Below are 13,789 nucleotides of genomic sequence, written 5' to 3'. Positions count from 1 at the left end.
TAAGTGGGGGAATTAAAGCGCAGATCCTCCTCATATGTTGCTTGAGTTTCACAGTTAACTTTGGCAATTCATTGATCAATCCTCTAATTTCAATTGAATGACTCTATTTGCAGATCAAGAAATGTCGAGTTCGACTTTGAGTATATAAGTCATCTCAGTTCTTGTTTGTTGTAAAATGTTGTCATCTTCGTGTCATCTTTTTCACATTTCTACGTATCATGTCACGTGTTTAGTTTTCCTTTTAATAGGTAAAAAAGGTCATAACATTGTCACAGTTTAATAATATGACAGGAGACATAAGACACGTGGCCTGCTTCTATATGGATGGAGAAATGGAGTGATTCTGATCATAGGGATCTCATCAGCAAGACAGTAACTGCTTAAGCATTTGTTTGAGTTTCCTTAATTTGCAAAATAATTTGATCAGGAATTTTAATTATAACTAGTTTTAGAAATGAAATCACTTCACAAGTTTCAGAATTTGAAGAGAAACAAGACAAAATCAGGACACAACTAGCTAGAAATTTGCCAAATGGATCTCAACTGACTTCTAATATGGCTTAGGCTATTTGATTCAGTGCTCCCTGTAGCATTTCAACTGAAGGTATAGTTTGCAAGAAACAGAGAGCCCCACATCTCTACAATTGTATTTCTACAGAAAAAATGTATAGTATTGAATGTGCAGCAAAAAGAACGGATTTACCAATATATGGAATTTCATCCCTCAGATAGCTCAATATCATGCGGCAGAGAGTGCTGGCCCTAGTAGAGAATCCAATCCAATATGAATCTATTTCTCTGAAAATTTATATTTGGTGTCTCATTACGTACATTAGTCAGCCAATTTATAAATCATTTCTGTTCCAACACCAATTATCACATATTCTTGAGTATTTCTCTTAGGCTCTGTTCGTTTTTTTGTTAAGTTACTTACCTAAGTTTTTTTTTGAGAAACATTTATTCAGGTAAGTGTATTTATTCACGTTCTTTTATTTTTCATGTAAATAAGGTAATGACCATTTTAGTCATAAAAATCCATTATTAAAAGGGGCATTTTTGTCCCATTCAAGTGTTAACAACTTTCCTCCTAAGTGAAAAAATTATTTATCCACTTAGGAGATAGGTATCACACACCTGAATAGTGATACCCAGGAAAATAAATTTTCCTTGATTCCCACATTAATTTGAAAAATGAACATGAAATTCTTGATCAATAAGAACTAAAATCCATTGACCAACTTTCCCTCCTCTCAAAATCTAACAATAGAACGCCCCTTAGAATTACGGAGCTGCTATTTTTTATTGACTCCTATCATAAACCGGGGGGGGAGGGAAGTGCAGCACATCCCACTCTTTTCTTAATTTCTGCCTTCGTTTCCATCGAATAGAAAACACTCCCTTCTCTGTCTACTAATTAGCGGTGGACATGCAGGGCTGGCCCTACGGACACCAGAACAAGGCCCATCATCATAGCAGCCCATTCTAAAATCTGGCAGTATGAGTTCACAGTCGTAGCTTAGTTAGATAGGCCTGATATGCGGCTGCCAATTAACAGGTTCTCAAGGCCTCAAAAAATTTACTGCTGTTGAGATAACTTGGTGCCTTGATATTTGTAAGTATAGTGGTCATCTCTATGTCATTATGTTACTTTGTTTCTCTCCATAGTGATACCACAAATGTGAAATTCTTGGTGCACTAAAATTTGGTTATTGCACATCTTTAATCCCTATAAAAAAAATTAAAAAAAAAAGGTAGATAGAAAATATTGCCAATGCCTGTCTTTTTAGTGTCAAGGGGAGATTCTCGTATTTAAGCTTTCAATGTGAGGCAAAGAATTGCTGTTTTATTGTTTACGCAAATTTAAAAAATAAAAAGAAAAGGTAGAGAGAAAATATTGCCAATGCATGTCTTTTTAATTTTTAATTAAAAGTTTTTATGAAAAAATATTTACTTAAAATAAGTAGAAACTTATGGATAATAATATATTTAATTTAATAAAATAAAATAATAAATAAATAAATAAATTTTTCAGTTTTGAAGTCAATTTAATATAAATAAATCAATTTTTTGTTGTTAAATAAAGAATACAAATCTTGTTTTCTCAATTTCCTAGTTGGGCTTTAGACTTTATATGGGGTCAGACTTGGGCTCAAGATCTAGGCCTGATAGTCCGGTCCTGCTCAAGCTTGGGCCTAAATATGTTTCGTTGCTATAAATGCAAAACCTAGCGTGGCCTGTGAATAGGTTTAATCCCTAACCCGGGGGTAGAGACTGGGGGACCCCAAGGAGCCATGGCCCCCCTATGGCCCAACAAATCCCCACTCTTCATCTATATTTCCCCCTTCCCCACTCCCCACCCCAATGGTTGCCCCTCCAATGGCCATCCATATTTACTCCCCCTGCCCCCCCCCCTAATTCACGTAGATTTTGGCACCCCTCATAAAAAAAATTCCTAGCTTTGCTCTTTCCCAACCCAGACCTAACCTATTGATAGCACTAAATTACCCTCAACACTTAGATTTTAGTGCCTCCTAAAAAATTCCTAGCTCCGCTCCTGCCCAACATAGACCTAATCTATGGGTAACCCTAAATTCAAGGTTTTTAAAATTGGACAGGACAAGAAACTGTTCTGGGGTCCAGTTCCCAGGTCAAACGGTCCAACCACCCGGTCCTAACAGACTGCACAAAAATAAATAAATAAATAAATAACCCACAAAACGGCCAAAACCATTCCCAGGTCGAATGGTTTGACGGTCCGATTGCTCGGGTTAGCGGTTCGGTCACAACTCACGTGTTACTCTAACCTGATTTGCACCGTTGTCATTCCGCATCCTTTAATGGGGTAAAAGACAGAAGATCCCTTACATGTTTTCATTTTCGATCTTTCTTTCATGTAATTGTAAATATAAATAAAAATCACCTGAGGCTGCGATAGCCCCAGAGCAGAAAAATCCCAATACAAAACATTTAGCAACTGTTAATTAAATGAAGCTAGGAGTACTAAGACTTGCTGAACATTCCAATATTTGTCTCATTGCACGTCTGTGTCCTCACCATATGGGAATTGTAGCGATTCCAAATTGGGGTTTCAGACGATCCTTCCCCCTTCCCAAATTGATTTCAATGTGGTCTTTGGCATGCAAGTGGACCAGTTCTGGGTCCATTACGTTCCATGTCTGCACTCAATATTCCTTGTTTGGCAACTTTTCAAGTTGCAGCCCCAAAAATGGTTCCACGCGGCAAAAATAAATCTGTGTTCCCGGCACATCTTTTAGAATGGTGAATGGAATGGGAGAGTGAAATTTTGGAAGCCTTTCTGACAGCGAAAACCTTGGATTCTGATCTCTAGACGAACCTTCTCTTGTACTTTCCGGTTGCGATATTAATAAATAATAATGGTCACTCATAGTTTCCAAGCTGGATTTTAATGCTTGAGAAGGAGAGAGAGAGAGTGTGTGTCTGTTGGTGGATGCATGAGGACCAAAGCATCATATCAATGCCACAGGAAGAATAACAATATACCCACCGCCACCATTAAATGGATAGATCCAAACTGTCCAATCAATTATATGTTAAACAGTTGAAGAAAGCTGTGGATATGGGGATGGTAGATGCTTCCTCCTTCAGATGGGTTGAGTCTGAACCATCTGGTTAGAACATCTTAATCTTATTGAGACCAAAACAATGATTACAGTTTACAGTACTACACCTAAATAGAACATCTTATATGGCGGGCTGCGTCCAACAGAATAGAAAACCCAGCCTCCTCCAACTACCAACGTAGTCTCAAGTCCCCCAACTTGCTAATAATAATGATCGATTATTGAATGGAAATTCCTGTAACATCAAAAGCAAATTAAAGGGCGCTATACATCTGGTATTTCGAACATGGACCGATTTGTTTATCTTATAATTCTGGGGGCCCAATAAAAGAAAAGCAAGGAAGGAAACGTTTGTTGTATCAGCTTGTCCAAAAACGTACTTCCTCTCTCAAATCTTTGGAGTTTGGGGCTTGGTGTTGTTAGTGTAGACATGTATTATATATATGTATTTGCATTTAATTTGAAGAAGAAGCAGCTGCATTAGTGTGCAGAGCCGTGATGAGATGTCTGCCCATTTGGCATTTGTATAAATATACGCGTGTAAAATGTACATAAATATAGCCAAACTCATTTATTATGAATGAAATACCAGCAGCCTACTCTAGTTTCCATGCTGGTATTGTGGATTGGAGTATGGAGCGAGGGAGCTGAGCAATATTTCCTTAAGGGGTGGATGGGGGCCCAAGCCACCACATAATGCTAGATAGTGCGCCAGCCAATCACTGTGTTGCCCCTCCCCCCTCCATTATTTTTCTTTTCGTGGGTTCCATGCAGTGAGCAATAGAATCCACAATTGATGCTTCTGCTTCCACCCAAGCACTCGTTCTTTTTCCTTTTTACGAACAATATTCAATCAATTAATTACTACCCATCTTTAATATGATAGAAAGAAACGAAAAGAGAGGGTGAGGAGGTTTAGAGAGAGAGAGAAGAATGTTTCCTCCCTTCCCTTCTAGTAAGAGGTGAGTATTGGGTTTATTCAGTTAAAAATCAATTTAAATAAATTGAAATTTTAAAAATCAAACTAAAAAAAAGAGTAAAAAATCAAACTAAAACCAATTTTTTTTGTTTGGTTTTCGATTAAAATCAAATTTTAATAATATATACTCTATTATATATATTATATATTATGAAATGAAATTTCATTTTATTATATTTTTAATATATAAGTATATAATGCATTATATATAATAATAGAAAATTCAATTATTTTGGCTAATCAAATTTCTAATTCTAAAAACTGAAAACAGAAAAAATAGAAACTGAAAATTTTTATTCAGTTTTAATCGAATAGTAATCACCCCTACCCTCCACCCTTCCCCTTTTAAACTATTCAATTTTCACCAATTATAATCTAGTGAGTGCGCTCACAATTTAATACATCAAGAGGATCTTTTGATAATTGTCATAAGAGAAGGCCCATCTCACAATTCCCTTCCCTTTCCTTGCTACTAATGCAAGAGCGAGAGTCCTCGTCAACAAACTGTATTTCCTGCCCACTTTGAACTATGGCCACACATACTCATCTTGTATTATGAGATGTACGACTATAGTATACTATGGGTAGGGGCGGGTATAGAAAATGAATAGAAAATCTGAGCTACTTTTCAAACCAAATATCCCGCTCACTACTCCTGCCTTGAATTGTAGTCATTCAGGGTGAGAATGGGCTATCATGTCAAATTCTAAGTTTTTAATATAGTACGAGATTTGGTGTAATTGAGTAAACATTTATTAGTTTGGCTTCCGACAACTCAACTTATTTCGTATTTACCAATATAGCATCATCAATGCAAGATTTTTTGTATCTATCTATCTTAGTTTGCATTTACCAAGTTAGTATTACAGTGGGATTTTCGAATTTATATTCAATTAGTACTTTCTTTTTTGAAGAGATTTAGTAGGATTATAATGAGTTTTTATTAGATTAGGAGGCTTAAGGGTGTAAAGAATTCTATATAAATAGTAGCTAGGGCAAAGCTAAGGGGATTTTTTGTTGATTGTCTCTTACATATTCATTGAAGAATTGTTCTTCCTATTCTATTCCGCTTTGGTTCTTTTCTTTGAAGCTTCTCTGAATGTGATTTATTTTTCAAACTTCACCATTTAGTATCAGAGATCAAGTTGATCATTCTTTGGACTATGGTTCTTAAGAAGAAACAAGTGGTTCACATCATGGAGCAAGAAATCAACAAAACACACACACACACACACACACACACACACACACACACACACAAAAGAAGAGGGGGTAGAGTTGAGAAAACAAGTAGGTGCACTTACTCAAGAGTTGAGATTGCTACGTTCTTGTTCCAAAACAAGGGACAGCGACTACGATGCAAGTGCCACTACTCGATCCTTTTCATCATCAAGGCAAGCAATTAGATCGATTGTAGTTGCGAGTGGTGATCGGAAGTAGTAGAAAATGGGTTTCAAGATTGAGATTCTAAAGTTTCATGAAGGTTTTTCTACTCGGAAAACACCCAAATTGGCTATAGTTGTGGGTGGTGAAAAGACGCAATGGGAAATAGATCTCAAGATTGAGTCCCTCAGAGTTTTATGAAGGTATAGCCTCAAGTGAATTCATAGATTGGAGTTCTATGGAGGAGTTATCCATTTTTTACTCTAAAGGAAAAGTCAAATATTATGACTTTATTGATTGTTTTAATATTGGTGAGAATCATAACAAAAAATTTTATGGCTATTCTCCTCAGCAATATATGTTGAAAAAAACTTGCTGATTGGAACAAACCTCCCATCCTTGTTGAAGAACCAATTGCTAAGGAGGAATCTTCTGTCATTCACAATGAATGTCAAAATGATGGAGACAATACTTATCAACTTGAGGGTTATGATCATCTTAGGAACATCTCCCATAAATAAAAAGATATAAGTATAGAAATGTTCCCAATTGTGTGAGCACAATTTTATGTGGAATAAATCCATTCCTTCAAGTTTGGCTTCTGATGGTGCGCAATCCGGCTGATCCTAGCTGTCAACGACCTTGCCTCTGACTGTAGCAACAGGGAGCCTGAAACAGAGAGGATGAGGAATCTCCGGGGAGGAACCCGGTGAAATTGCTTCGAAGCTCAACTTAGTATTCTCTCAAAGGCAAGATAAAACCAGATGGCACAAAGTTCACATACCTTGTTCTTGGGGGGTAGGGAGCCTTTTATAATCACCTCGCGCACTCACTCCTAAGCTTCTGTCAGGTCGGGCATGATTATCTCTGCGCTCCTGCCAGTTCAGGTGTCATCACCTCTGTTGGGACAGAACCACCACTGCTCTCTTTGTCGGAGCTGTCTTTGCAACTAGAGATGGCGGTGGTAGGTGGCCGTTGAAGTGCTGGAGTGGTGAGCGAGGTGAAGTCTTGAGCTCGGATAGAGGTGTGTCCCGAACTGCCATGGGGCAGGCCAGTTCGGGTCACTGCCCTTTGTACTTGTAAGGCTCGGGGCTTAAGGGAGAGCTCGGGTCCCTTACGGGGAGTTCAGGCTCCTTGTAGGGAGTTCGGACCACTGGTTCTTCCTTTCGAAGCTCGCGCCTTGGGTGTGTTGTTGTGCCAAGCTGTTGACTTTGCCACATGTTGAGTGATTACGGGGTCGGGCCAAATCTTCCTTCATCAATTGCCCCCTACTCCTCGTGTTTAAGGGACTTGCCTTGGCGCGAGGAGTTTGCTAGGTGGGGGGTGGATTTGTCTCGTACTTCGAACTAGTTTTGACTGATAGCGCGAGGTGTTCGTCATGATTTTTCTGGGTTTCTTGGGCACCAAAGAGATGGGAAATGCGCCAATCTATCTAAAAATGGTGACAGACATGGTGGTGCGCGCTTATTTCAAATTTCAAAAAAGCGCGCCGCTAGGAGACGTGACAACGGGTCTTTTCAAATTTGAAAAAATGCATCGCTGCCGCTTTTAATGCGAGGAGATGTGCGCTGGCATTCTGTCAATTTCAGAAAGACGTGTGTCGGCGTTCTATCAGTTTCAGAAAGACGTGCGGCTAATCATGTCTCGGTCTCAGGGGACGTGCGGTCAGCCACGTTTTGGTCTTCGGAGACGTGCGGTCAGCGCGACTGTGGGTCGTCGGATTGGCTTTGATCTGAGCCGTTGGTTCTCGATCACTGTGGGTATAAATAGTGGGGGAACCCAGTCGTTGTCATTATCCTGCGTTTTGCTTCTTGAGCTCGCGTCCCAGTTTCAGTTCGCGTCCAAGCCTCTAGCTCACGTTCACGTTCCCGTAGTTTGTTTGCTTCTTTCCGGGTGAGTACTTTCCTACAATCCTTATTCTCCTTCTAATGTCTAGCTCGGATAGCTCAGACAGTTCTTCAAGGGGGTCGGATGTGGGTTCTACGAATCGAGCTGCATCTCCCAATAGTCCTAGTGAACCTCAGGTAGAACTCGAGGAAGAGTTCGAACCCGTAGGCCGAGTTGCCTCGGGTAGTTTGGCGTCCTCCTCTCGTTGAGATCGGACGTTGGACAAGTTTGGGCCTTCGACCATGACGGTTGAGGGGCTTCATTCCCTTATTACCCAGTTCAACTTGCCTAGGGAGTACACCTATTTCATACCTTCGGGCAGTTTCCCTTGGGAACATGGTCCTGATGAGATCGTGATATTCCAGGAGTAGCTCGTTGTTGGGTTGCGCCTTCCTTTCCATCCCCTCATTGTCGAGGTAATGAACCACTTCGGTGTTACAGTCGACCAGCTTCACCCGAACTCCATTCATAACTTGGTGGGGACAATCTCCCTATTTTGTGATCAGATCATGCCTTTAGACTTGGAGATCTCCTCCTCCATTTTAATGCTTAAGAAGCAAGTAGGTCCCCTTCTCGGGCATAGGCGGGCGTATTACCTGTCTCATCGCCTGGGCTTTAAGCTTCTACACGAACTTCCTAATAAGGTCCCGGCGTGGAAACGAGACTACTTCAGGGTGCGAAGTGAATTGGGGTGGCCGTTCCAAACAGGGTGGGGGACGCCTGCCCCTGACGTCGGTGTTACGCTTGATAAGGAGACGGCGAAGGGCCTCCGGCAATGGGCACGGCTTGGGATAAAATGCCATCATTACCTGACGGAGGCCAAGCTCGTTGCGGCCAGTCTGAGTCCAGGTAGGTTCCTTACTCAGGTTTTTTTGTTTTGCTCTGTTCTTTCATTTTTTCTGATGCCGAGCTCTTTTCGCAGGTGTGATGGACTTAGAAGGGACTCGTGGTGGGCACCTGTTTCATGGCATGAAGAGGAAGCGAGTCGCCAAACGAACTCGTGCCGAGCTGCCCCGGGGGGCTCCTGCTTACTCTGGGTCTGCTTATACGCGAGATGGGCCCTCAGGCTCGGGAGCCCAAGGGAAATTTAGGAGCGTGTTGTCGCCCAACCACGCTCTTCAGAAGAGTAGGGAGGCCATTTACTCCGAGGAGGTCGCGGCGTGGACCGATCTTCCTTTGAACCAGGTGGCTTGTCGCGCTGTCACTCATGCCATGGTGGTAAGTCAGATTTCTTGTTGGGCTCTTTGCTTTTATCCCTTTTGTTGTCGTTCTTTTGATCACTTGTTTTTTCCTTTTGGTAGGTGAATTCTTCTATCCATGCCTTAGCGGCCCAAGCGGAAAGAAGCTTGAGGCAGGCGCGAGCTGCCGAAGAGGCTTTCCGTGCTACAGAGGCGACTTCCCGAGCTGCTGAGGCGGCTGCTCATGCTGCGCAGACCAGGCAGGCGAGGTCTCAGAGAGATGTCGAGGCCATGGGAGTCGTAGTAAAGCACATGGCGGACTTGAGGCTGGATTTGCAGCATCAGGTCGAATACCTTCAGGAGGACATTAGGGAGAGGACGCAGATCTTTTCTCAAGGCATTGAAGACGCCAAGAAGAAGGTTGTCGACGATTACATCGCCTCACCGAACTTTGACGACCTGATGGTGGACTCGTATAGAAGGGGTTTTAAACTAAACCGGTGGATTATTCGGAATACGTACCCCGAGCTCGATATTAGTGCCATATCCACTTCACGCATTACTCATGAGATGGCCAACGCCGCTGATGGTGAGCCGGATTCTGAGGGTGAGGCAGGACCTTCGGGTATCGTTGAAGTGCCTTTTGATGGTGAAGAAGTAGCTCCGGGCCTATATCTATCTATCTATCTATCTATATATATATATATATATATATATATATATATATATATATATATATATATATATATATATATATTATGTACACAAAGTACTTTGTAATGGAATGATTTTCTTTTTGATTAAGTGTTGGTCGCTCTTTCCTCCGAACTGGCCGTATTGCCGAACTGACCATATGCCGATGCCCCTATTAGTTCGTTGTTGGCACTTTGCCTGAGCTTTTAGTCATTATTTTTTGCCTTTGCTTGACCATGTCGTGGTCCTTTTTAGCTCGGTATCCAAGCCCTTTGGCTCTGGTAGCAACTTGGTCCACTTCGCTTGGCGGTCTATAGGTAGTATTGTCTCAAATTAATGACGTTCCAAGCTCGGGGTACTTGTTTGCCCTCTAAAGTTTCAAGCTCGTATGCCCCTCCAAGCGCTCTCTTAACTCGGTAGGGCCCTTTCCAATTCGGTCCAAGTTTTCCCACGCTGGGCTCGGGTGTCATGATTTTATGGAGAACTAGGTCAGCGACACGGAAGTTTTGCTTTTTTACCCTGGTGTTGTAGTGTCGAGCTACCTTTTGCTGGTAAGCTGCAGTTCGGATGTATGCGAGGTCTCTTACCTCGTTCAGTAGGTCGAGGTTGGTACGCAACTCATCCTTGATTATTTGATTGTCGTATGCTTCTAGTCGTAGTGTAGGTATTTCGATCTCCGCCGGGATTACCGCTTCAGTGCCGTAGGTGAGGTTAAAGGGGTTTCTCATGTGGCAGTTTTTTCTGTGGTTCGGTGAGCCCATAGAACACTTGGTAGCTCGTCTGCCCACAACCCCTTAGCTCGGTCCAGTCGTGCTTTCAGTCCGCGGAGGATAGCTCTGTTCATTACTTCTGTCTGATCATTCGCCTGCGGGTGTGCAACAGATGTGAAGTTCTGTCGGATTCTCATACCTTGGCACCACTTCTGAAACTTGATATCCTTGAACTGCTTTCCATTGTCGGAGACCAGTACCCGAGGTAATCCGAAGCAGCATACTATATTCTTCCAAAAGAAGTTCTGCACGTTTCAGGCTGTAACTGTTGCTAGGGGTTCAACTTCTATCCACTTTGTGAAATAATCTATTGCTACCACTAGGAACTTCCTCCCACCTGTTGCTGGCGGGAATGGCCCCAGGAGGTCGATGCCCCATTGCGCAAAGGGCCATGGACTGGTGAGGTACTTGAGGTCGGCGACAGGTTGATGGTGGATGTTGGCATGCTTTTGACACTTATCGCATTTTCTGACGAGCTCGACAGCCTCTGCCTTCATCGTTGGCCAGTAGTATCCTTGCCGAAGAGCCTTTTGGGCGAGGGCTCTGCCCCCCAGGTGTCCGCCGCACAGACCTTCATGAGTGTCGTGGAGTACGAGCTCGGCTTCGGTAGGTCGCAAGCAACGCAGGTAGGGGAGCGTGTAGGACCATCGGTACAATCATTCGTCTATTATGATGTATTTGGCTGTCTGGCGCTGCACCCTATGTCGAAGAAAACTTGCTGATTGGAACTAACCTCCCATCTTTGTTGAAGAACCAATTGCTAAGGAGGAATCTTCTATCATTCATAATGAATGTCAAAATGATGGAGACAATACTTATCATCTTGAGGGTTATGATCATCTTAGGAACATCTCCCATAAATAAAAAGATATAAGTATAGAAATGTTCCCAACGGTGTGAGCACAATTTTATGTGGAATAAATCCATTCCTTCAAGTTTGGCTTCTGATGGTGCGCAATCCGGACGGTCCTAACTGTCAACAACCTTGCCTCTGACTAGAGCAACAGGGAGCCTGAAACAGAGAGGATGAGGAATCTCTGGGGAGGAACCCGGTGAGATTGCTCCGAAGCTCAAGTTAGTATTCTCTTGAAGGCAAGATAAAACCAGATGGCACAAAGTTCACAATGCCTTGTTCTTGGGGGGTAGGGAGCCTTTTATAATCAATTCGCGCACTCACTCCTAAGCTTCTGTCAAGTCGGGCATGATTATCTCTATGCTCCTGCCAGTTCGGGTGTCATCACCTCTGTTGGGACAGAACCGCCACTGCTCTCTTTGTCGGAGCCGTCTCTGCAACTGGAGATGGCGGTGGCAGGTGGCGGTGGTAGGTGGCCGTTGAAGTGTGGCTGTCAAGTGTCAGATCCCAAGTCAGTCAGGTGCGCCGCCCCTGGGTATGGACTTCCTTGGTGATAGGCATGGTACGGTTGTTTAGTTTGGCGTCTTGGAGTCGAAGTGCTGGAGTGGTGAGCGAGGTGAAGTCTTGAGTTCGGATAGAGGTGTGTCCCGAACTGCCATGGGGCAGGCCAGTTCAGGTCGCTGCCCTTTGTGCTTGTAAGGCTCGGGGCTTAAGGGAGAGCTCGGGTCCCTTACGGAGAGTTCCGACTCCTTGTAGGGAGTTCAGACCGCTAGTTCCTCCTTTCAGAACTCACACCTTGGGCGTGTTGTTGTGCCGAACTGTTGCCTTTGCCACGTGTTGAGTGATTACGAGGTTGGACCAAATCTTCCTTCATCAACTTCTGTTAGATCAACACCCATTCAAGCAGCATTTACAGCCTTACATTAGGAATATTTCTGTATTTATGTGCTTTATTTCATATAGAGAGATTCCCGATGCATGATTGCAAGAGGCTGTTGGGACAGTGTAAACATGGGCTTGCCCTGACCAAAGTTGATCTCCACTCCTTCACCATCACCACCTCCACCGCCGCTCCTGAAACGGTCAACCATTTCAGACATATTTCTCGTAAACCATTGCTTCAAAATTTGTTAAATCTGACCAGGCCAGCCCGTCGATCATATCTGGGACTCTGATTTCCCCTAATGTCTTGTCCCATGTATAGAGGAATCAATGGCTCACAAATTAAAAGTCCATTGCATTGACCCAATCAAATCCAGATATTTGCTTGTAACCCATTTCATGTAGATTAAAGAAGAACAAAATATCATCTCTCTCATTCTCTCTGCCTTCACCACTCCACTTAGCATAGGAAAAGTGGAAGATTAGCCTCAGATCGTTAGGCGCATAACTGTAAATGCTTAGAAAGAAAAAAACAGGAATATCTGAAGATGGCATTGCTAACTTCAAAAGAATAAAAAAAAAAAGAAAGTTATCGCCATCAACCACAAGGATAGGGTTCTCACGAAACAAAACCAAAGAAGTTCCTCCGGACTTGAGGTAGACTCACGGTCACGGACTTCTAAGTCTTTATTTGGGTTGGTGGCTTGGTGCCCACTATTTCAAACGGACAATCCACACTTTCACTATTTTATCCACCTTCCAAGGTTAATGTTCCAAAAATTTTATTTTTTGGCCCAGTAAATTATTTACTTAGATAAATGCAATTATCTACGTAAGTTTTTTTTTTTTTTTCTGTGACACTTACCCAAGTAAGTGTATTTATCTATGTTTTCTATTTTCCAGGTTAATAAGGGAATAACCATTTTAGCTATAAAAATTCATTGGTAAAAGGGACATTTATGTTCCATTCAAGTGTTGTCAATTTTCCCCTTATGTAGGAAAGTTATTTACCCATTTAGGAGATGGGTATCACTTTCTTAGGTAAGTGGTAACTAGGAAAATAAACTTTCTTTGCCCCCCCACACAACTGAAAAAAGAACATGGGAATCTTGATCGATGGGAACCAAAATCCCATTGACCAATTTTCCCCCTCTCAAAATCCAAAAAAAGAACTCCACTTTTGGGTAGGATTTCGAAGGAAAAAACAAATCAAAAAATTAGATGGAGACTCTAATCGGACCCACTGATGACCTGATGTACATTTGGAGAAATGTTTGCAGAAAACAGCACCGGAATGAATCACAAACGGCCTAATACATAAATAACTACCAGCTTTAAGCCTGTTCAGTTTGAAAAAAAGGAGGTGATGCATCTCCTAACCTACCAACTGACTCTTTTGGATGAAGTCGATTTGATCTCAGCTAGAACAGTATTTGGGGCATTAGACAAATCCAAGTAGCTGGGATGATGCTTTGTTGTTGTTGTTACGCAAGGCAATGCGTTGTCCGTTGGTGCCAGATAAATTACTTAAAATCAAATTCCTAAATTAGATCCACTTCAAG

Source organism: Nelumbo lutea, chromosome 3 (assembly GCF_056320005.1).
Source record: "Nelumbo lutea isolate HS-2025 chromosome 3, American lotus-T2T, whole genome shotgun sequence".
NCBI lineage: Eukaryota > Viridiplantae > Streptophyta > Magnoliopsida > Proteales > Nelumbonaceae > Nelumbo > Nelumbo lutea.
Note: the sequence above shows the minus strand (reverse complement) of the source record.